The sequence below is a fragment of the Sus scrofa genome, chromosome X (genome assembly GCF_054392235.1).
Source record: "Sus scrofa isolate SSC_HxYL_T2T_F1_AM1 chromosome X, Sscrofa_HxYL_maternal_Yorkshire_Landrace_v2.0, whole genome shotgun sequence".
In the NCBI taxonomy this organism is placed as follows: domain Eukaryota; kingdom Metazoa; phylum Chordata; class Mammalia; order Artiodactyla; family Suidae; genus Sus; species Sus scrofa.
In genome coordinates this window covers 19,954,117-19,960,543 of record NC_139401.1, presented here as the reverse complement: position 1 = coordinate 19,960,543, position 6,427 = coordinate 19,954,117, and the positions used below count along the sequence as shown (strand labels likewise).

Here is a 6,427-nt window from a genome sequence, read left to right as displayed (position 1 = left end):
CATAGTGTATGGCTTTCAGAACCAGGGCCAAGCTGCTTCAGATATTACAGCGTTCATCAGAATTAATTTATGGGACCCGAAGGGCTAGTAGCAGCTACCCTACCACATCTCGTTTAGGAATTTGTCCTCCATCGCGGCAGGAAAACAGACATAAAGGTGGTGACCGGAATGAGCAAACAAGGAATCCGCAGCATAAGCCTGTCTAAAAACATCCTCTCCCAAACAGTATAAATCATTTCTGTCTGTGCTCTGCTGTTGACAAAGCCCTTAAAAAAAAAAAAAAAAAAAGCAAAGGTACAGAAAGGACAGCATCCTCAAAAAAGTGCCTATATCACGGGATGGAAGACAAAGAGGATCAGAGCCAGCTAATCATTATACAGCAAATTTCATTGACTGTATCAAGCAACACAACCAAAGCCAGATAGTTTAGGAAAGAGACAACGCACCTGGTTCCGTCAGTCCTGGGTTAGGAGGACTAATGTCGATGCTGAAGCCATGACCAACATAATACAAACCTTCTAGACAAAAACTATGAGAAAAATCTGGGCCAGCAGCACTGTCAAGGGAGGAGAAAGCTCTTTGTCCTACATCTTCCTAATTACCTTATTCTCACATCAGCATTTAAAAAAGAAACCTGTACAGAAGGATGGCTGGAGATACATGTCAGGGCAACTGGCAGGTTTCCCCAGAAGCAGTGTCCCTCCAAAAATGACAATGGCACTTGGTCTAAGTCTGTATCAAAGCCTGCGTCCCCCCCCCCCCTTTGTTTTTTCTTTGTCAGGGCTGCACCTGCAGCATATGGATGTTCCTAGGCTAGAGATTGAATCGGAGTTGCAGCTGTTGGCCTATACCACAGCCACAGAAACGCCAGATCCAAGCTGCACCTGTGAACTACACCGAAGCTTTCGGCAATGCCGGATCCTTAACCCACTGAGTGAGGCCAGGGATCAAACCCGTCTTCTCATGGATACTAGTTGGATTCATAACCTGCTGAGCCACAACAGGAACTCTTCTCTCTCTCTCTCTCTCTCTCTCTCTTTTGGTATTTTTCTAGGGCATATGGAGTTCCCCAGGCTAGGGGTCAAATCGGACCTGTAGCCACCGGCCTACGCCAGAGCCACAGCAACTTGGGATCCATGCTGTGTCTGCGACCTACACCACAGCTCATGACAACACTGGATCCTTAACCCACTGAGCAAGGCCAGGGATTGAACCCGCAACCTCATGGTTCCTATTCGGAGTCATTAACCACTGAGCCATGACGGGAACTCCTCCTCTCTCTCTTTTTTTTAATGTGACTTTTTTTTTTTCCTGGTTTAAGAATTAATTTTTAAAAAAAGCTACTCTGAATTTTATCAAGCCTCTATGCCCTAGCTTACAGGGAGTACAAGCCACAGAGAAGTGGTTCTCAAACTGGAGTATGCTTCAGAATCCTCTGGAGCATTGTTGAAACTGCTGGGCCCTACTCCCAGAACTTGACCCAGCTTTAAAGCTTTAAGAGCCAATGCACAGTTCCATTCTTGCTCCTTTTCTTCTGATGGAACACCAATAATGTCTCGGATAGGGTCAGTTTCTTCACGTTGGGTCCCAGACAGAAGAACCAAAGCTGACCTATGATGGACTTGAAACATAAGTGAAAAATAAACATTTGTTTCTATAGGCCATTGAGATTTGGGATTGCTATCATAGGGTAATTTATTCTCACTAATACAGAACCCTTGTATTAAGCATCGTTGACATTCTGCAGCAGGTGTGGCTTTGCATGGAAAGCAAAGAAAAAGAAATGTAAAGGCTGACAACGTTGCATTTCTCTTAGGCTTATTCTGTGTATGTACATGTGTGTGCTATTCATATACCCACCAAGAGCTCTGAGGCCTCATGCAAACTGCTTAACCTCTCTGTCCATATAAGCATCATACAGAGCAAGGCCAATCGATTTCTTATTATTAACCGGAAAAAAAGTCTTCACAAAGATCACCTTGTTCAAAGATGAATCAAAAGACTATGTATACATACGTAGTGATTAGTTTGGTGTACTTCACCATATATATTTTTTAGTAAACAAAACCTTATTGTGGAAGAGAAAGAAGAGGACATCTATGAAAATTATTGACTGTGGAGTCGGAAAGAAGAATTTTAATGACCAATTTATCCTTTTGCAAGAAGATATGCCTTCCATAAAGCCCAAAGGAAATGAAAGGGTGAGAGAGAAAGTCCATAGAATGACTTGAAAGAGCAGGATGAGGCAGGAAAGAGAAGGAATGGCGGAAGGAGATGAAAATCTCAATAATAGAAACTTTTTTTTTTAATTTTTAATTTTAAGTGAGAATTGCAATGATTTTTAATTTTTATGTATTTATTTATTTATTTTGCTTTTTAGGGCTGCCCTGTGGCATATGGAGGTTCCCAGGCCAGGGGTCAGATCAGAGTTACAGACACAGCAATGCAGGATCTGAGCCATGTCTGTGCCCTTACACCACAGCTCACTGCAATGCCAGATCCTTAAACCACTGCGCAAGGCCAGGGATTGAGCCGGAAACCTCATGGTTCCTAGTCGGATTTGTTTCTGCTCATCTGGAGCTCTAGCACGTTCTATTTTTAGCACAGGTTCACGATGGAATAAGAAACAGGAAAGATGCAAGTTATGTTGTACAATTTAAGTTTCTCCAGCTATTCTTGTCTTGGAGCTTTGTGTTTCATTTGTAGAGTTACTGCTGAACAAACGGGTATAACAGAGAATTATCACAAATACTTGCTCTTCCTAAAAGAGACCAGAACAAATGGAGAAGAAACAATTCTTGAAGGTAGAATGGAACAAAATGTTCCTGCACTGAAGCCATATATATGCAGATGAAAGGGTCTCACGTCTCTTAACCAGACAGAAGGGGCAATATGTGCACTTGAGTGGAAGCAAAAGCAGTATTCATCTCAAGTGGCAGACATTTCAGTATAGCCAGAACGTTGAGTACAAGGGGGAGAGAGGCTCGAGCGGTAAGTATGAAGCAGATAATAAAAGGCCTTATATACTCTGCCAGGGAATTCTCGCTGCACAACAGGAAGCAAAATCATGTGTGAAGAGAGGAAAATGATCATTGCTATGGGTCTTCAAGAGAGTGGGAAAGGTTAGTAACAGCACTTACTGGAAATGAGAGATGTCTCATAAAAGTATCCCTGAGAGGCACCAAGGCTTGCCGCTATGATGGGTGTCCATAAATTTGTAGTGCTATCATTCTGTTGTAGGTGTGTGACTTTCCTCGCAAGCAGTGCTTAGAAGTATAGATGTAGGAATGGAAAAATGCAGCTAACTTGAGTGTTTCAGGGTGGTGGGTGGATGTTAGGATGTGTCAAAACGCAGTTAGAGGGGCTCTGTTTACAAGAGTGGTTGAAGTCAAACACCATGGGCTTAAGTCAGGTAGAAGTTCGGGGGATTTGAGAGCTTTGTGGTTTTTGAAGAACAAGTATACTGGGACTAAGGGAGAGATAGGACTGCAAGGATGAGGCTTGGGTCCAAATAAATGAGGTTTTAGCTGTGGGACAGCACAAAGTGATGGATGTCTAGGTTTTCTAGAGTGGGCACCTGGAAATTGGCGGATAAAGTGGAATAGCGGTAAAGCCATCGCGATTGAGGAAGTTATGGAAACATGGCTTAGTCATGGGTATTGGATTCATCAGGATGATGGCAGTGATTAAGATGAGGAGGAAGGAGTTCCCGTTGTGGCACAGTGGTTAACGAATCTGACTAGGAACCATGAGGTTGCAGGTTCGATCCCTGCCCTTGCTCAGTGGGTTAACGATCCGGCGTTGCCATGAGCTGTGGTGTAGGTCGAAGACACGGCTCGGATCCCGCGTTGCTGTGGCTCTGGTGTAGGCTGGCAGCTACAGCTCCGATTCGACCCCTAGCCTGGGAACCTCCATATGCTGCGGGAGCGGCCCAAAGAAATGGCAAAAAGACAAAAAAAAAAAAAAATGAGGAGGAAAACTAACAGTCAGTAGAAGACAGTGACAAGGGAGGGTAAAAGGGCCACCAGCTGGAAAGGGGTGAGAAGAAAATCAAAGGGCCAAGTGAGAAAGCTCCAAGAGCCTTTGGGATGCTAGATGGAGTGTGGGAAGAGAGAAGTCGGGAGCGCAGGCAAACATGAGTCAATATTTTGAATTGCATGGTGGAGAGATGTTAGTATCATTAACCTATTTGGGCGGTCCAGAGGGGAAGTTCTGTTTTCTGGGTAGAAGCTTCATTTGAGGCCACCGGGAATGGCTAGAGATGGAGCAGGCAGGAGAGAGGCCGAAGCAGTGCAGGTTCAGGTGGGCTGGCTCTGGAAGGGCTTGGAGGGGCAAGCCAGGGGCTGCAAGGCCGAGGCTCATCTGCTCTGGTCATCCACAAAAAGCTGGAAAGCCCAGGAGGCCAACTCGCCCTGACTGAGGGGTGAGCTCCGACCCCTGCCCTTTAACCCCCAGTATCCAAGGACCACTCTGCCCAGCACAGTCCTTCCTTACGACAGGAGGGCAGCAGACGGCGCACGCGCTCTGGACAGAGAGGCAGAGGTGGGAACGGCCAGCAGAGGGCGCAGGCGTTCTAGCCAGAGCCGCCCGGGCGGGGCAACCCTCGCTGGGAAAGAGAGCAGAGGTCGGTGGTGGGAGAGCGGGCTCGGCGCGAGGCGGCGGGCGGTGGGCGTGGCCAGGGCGCGGGGGAGGGGCGAGGCGGTTCCGGAAGGAAGTGGTTCCGGGTCCCGCGGCCCAGCTGAGGTAACTGTGGTGCCACTGCCTTGCGAGGCGGCGGCCGTGTGAGGGGCGAGGCCCGAGGGGCCGGTGGCGGCGGCGGTAGCGGCGGCGCGGCGGCGGCAGTGGCTGCGAAGACTTCCCGGCCGGGTGAGCGGCCCTGGGGGGCGGGCGGGGCGACGAGGCCCGGGCCCGCGGGGAGGGCGTGTCCGTCGCCTGGGAGGGGCGGTTCTTGGGGTGGCGGGTGGGGCGGCTGGGAGGTTGCGGCGGCCCAGCTCAGGCTCCCGGGGGACCGCTCCCGTGTCACTGCCTCCGGCCACTGGACGGAGTCTTTATTTTAGACGCCGCGACCCCGGCACCTGCTGCCGCGGCACGGATCCTCGCCCGTCGTTGGGCAGGCTTCGGCCCCGGCGGTTTGGAGCGTCTGTCTTGGCGACGGGGGTGGGGCGGGGGGAGCGGTGTCCAGGGACCGTGCCCTTTCCCGTGAGGCGGCTGCGGACGCGTCGCCTGCGGGACCGGAGCCGAGGAGCCCCTGCTTTGTCCTCGGGAGGCCCTCTTGCCGCGAAGCGGCATCTTCCTTCGGTAACGTCCAGAATGAGTAGCGTAGGCTGCTCTTTATCCTGCAGATCAAAGTAAAACTTGTCTTTTTAGAAACGTGTCCTGAAAATTGGCGCATCTCCTGTGCTTCTCTCAGGTGTATTAGGAAACCGGGCCGGTCCCTGGCAAGATTGTCCTGTTGGTAGGTCGGGAGAGAAAGAAATGGGAGAGAAACTTATCCTCCCAAGTATTTTCCTGCCTCTTAGGTGATGGCTTTTCTTTTCTGGATCAAAGTAAAAAACTACAGGTAGAAATCAGGAAGGTCTCTCAGACTTCTGGCCAGACAGCCTTTTTCACGTTTTTCTGAATGCCAACTGGTACGAATGAAAGACTGGAACTTGAAAAGGAAAGGTTTTGGTGTGCAGTCAAGATGTGTGCCTTATTTTTCTATGGTGTTTTAATGGTGATAGTATACAATGCTTTATTTTTTCGTGGTATTTTAAAAAATGGCTCCTAAAATGTTCTTTGGAACGCCCTGCTTTCTCATACCCTCCCCAGAAGCCTTTAAAACGCCTAGCTATAAACATTTATATAAACATTTAGTGACATATTTATATATGAAATCTCTAAAATAGACAAAATCGCAGTGAAGAAGGTACACTCTTTTCCTATTCAAGTAGCCATTGTGAATATGGTTATACTGGGGCTACACCTCCAGTCTTTTTCTGTGCAGAGATGAATGCATGAATTTGTCTAAAGTGGATTCTCTTTGGTAACCATTTTTTCCCCTGACTACATAGCATGCCATTATATGGCTGCAGTCATTTATTTTTAAATGGTTATTCCCAGTTTTTCACTACTTAAAGACATTCTTGGAGAAATGTAAAATGTGCATGTCCACGATTACTTCCTTAGTGTACATTCCTAGATAATAGAATTGTGGGTTTTTTTTTTAATGTGAATTGCTCAATTTCCCTCAGGAAAGGATGTGCTATTTTGTACTCCCACCAACAATCTGTGAGTGTCCTTTTCCCCACCCTAGCAAAAGGCAACGTTTAAAGGATTTCTATAGGCACACTTTGGGACCATATATGCTCTCCAGCCAAGTACCAGTATCCTTCTCTAGCTGTCACCTTTTTCTTTCTTATCTGTTGATGGCAATTTAGGATCTCAT

General features: G+C 47.7%; 1 protein-coding gene across 22 annotated transcripts in view; it reads left to right on the top strand.

Moving 5' to 3' along the window:
• Window positions 1-4,589: 4,589 nt before the first annotated feature.
• BCLAF3 (BCLAF1 and THRAP3 family member 3) overlaps window positions 4,590-6,427 on the top strand; it is a 60,132-nt gene continuing 58,294 nt past the window's right edge. For 10 of the 22 annotated variants that reach the window (XM_085008707.1, XM_085008700.1, XM_085008711.1 and 7 more), the window contains exon 1: window positions 4,717-4,866. The gene's annotated coding sequence lies outside the window, so the exon portion shown is untranslated. Of the gene's footprint in view, window positions 4,625-4,716; window positions 4,867-4,972; window positions 5,456-6,427 lie in introns of those variants that run through there. The other 12 variants (XM_085008712.1, XM_085008701.1, XM_085008709.1 and 9 more) reach the window with 3 other exon arrangements.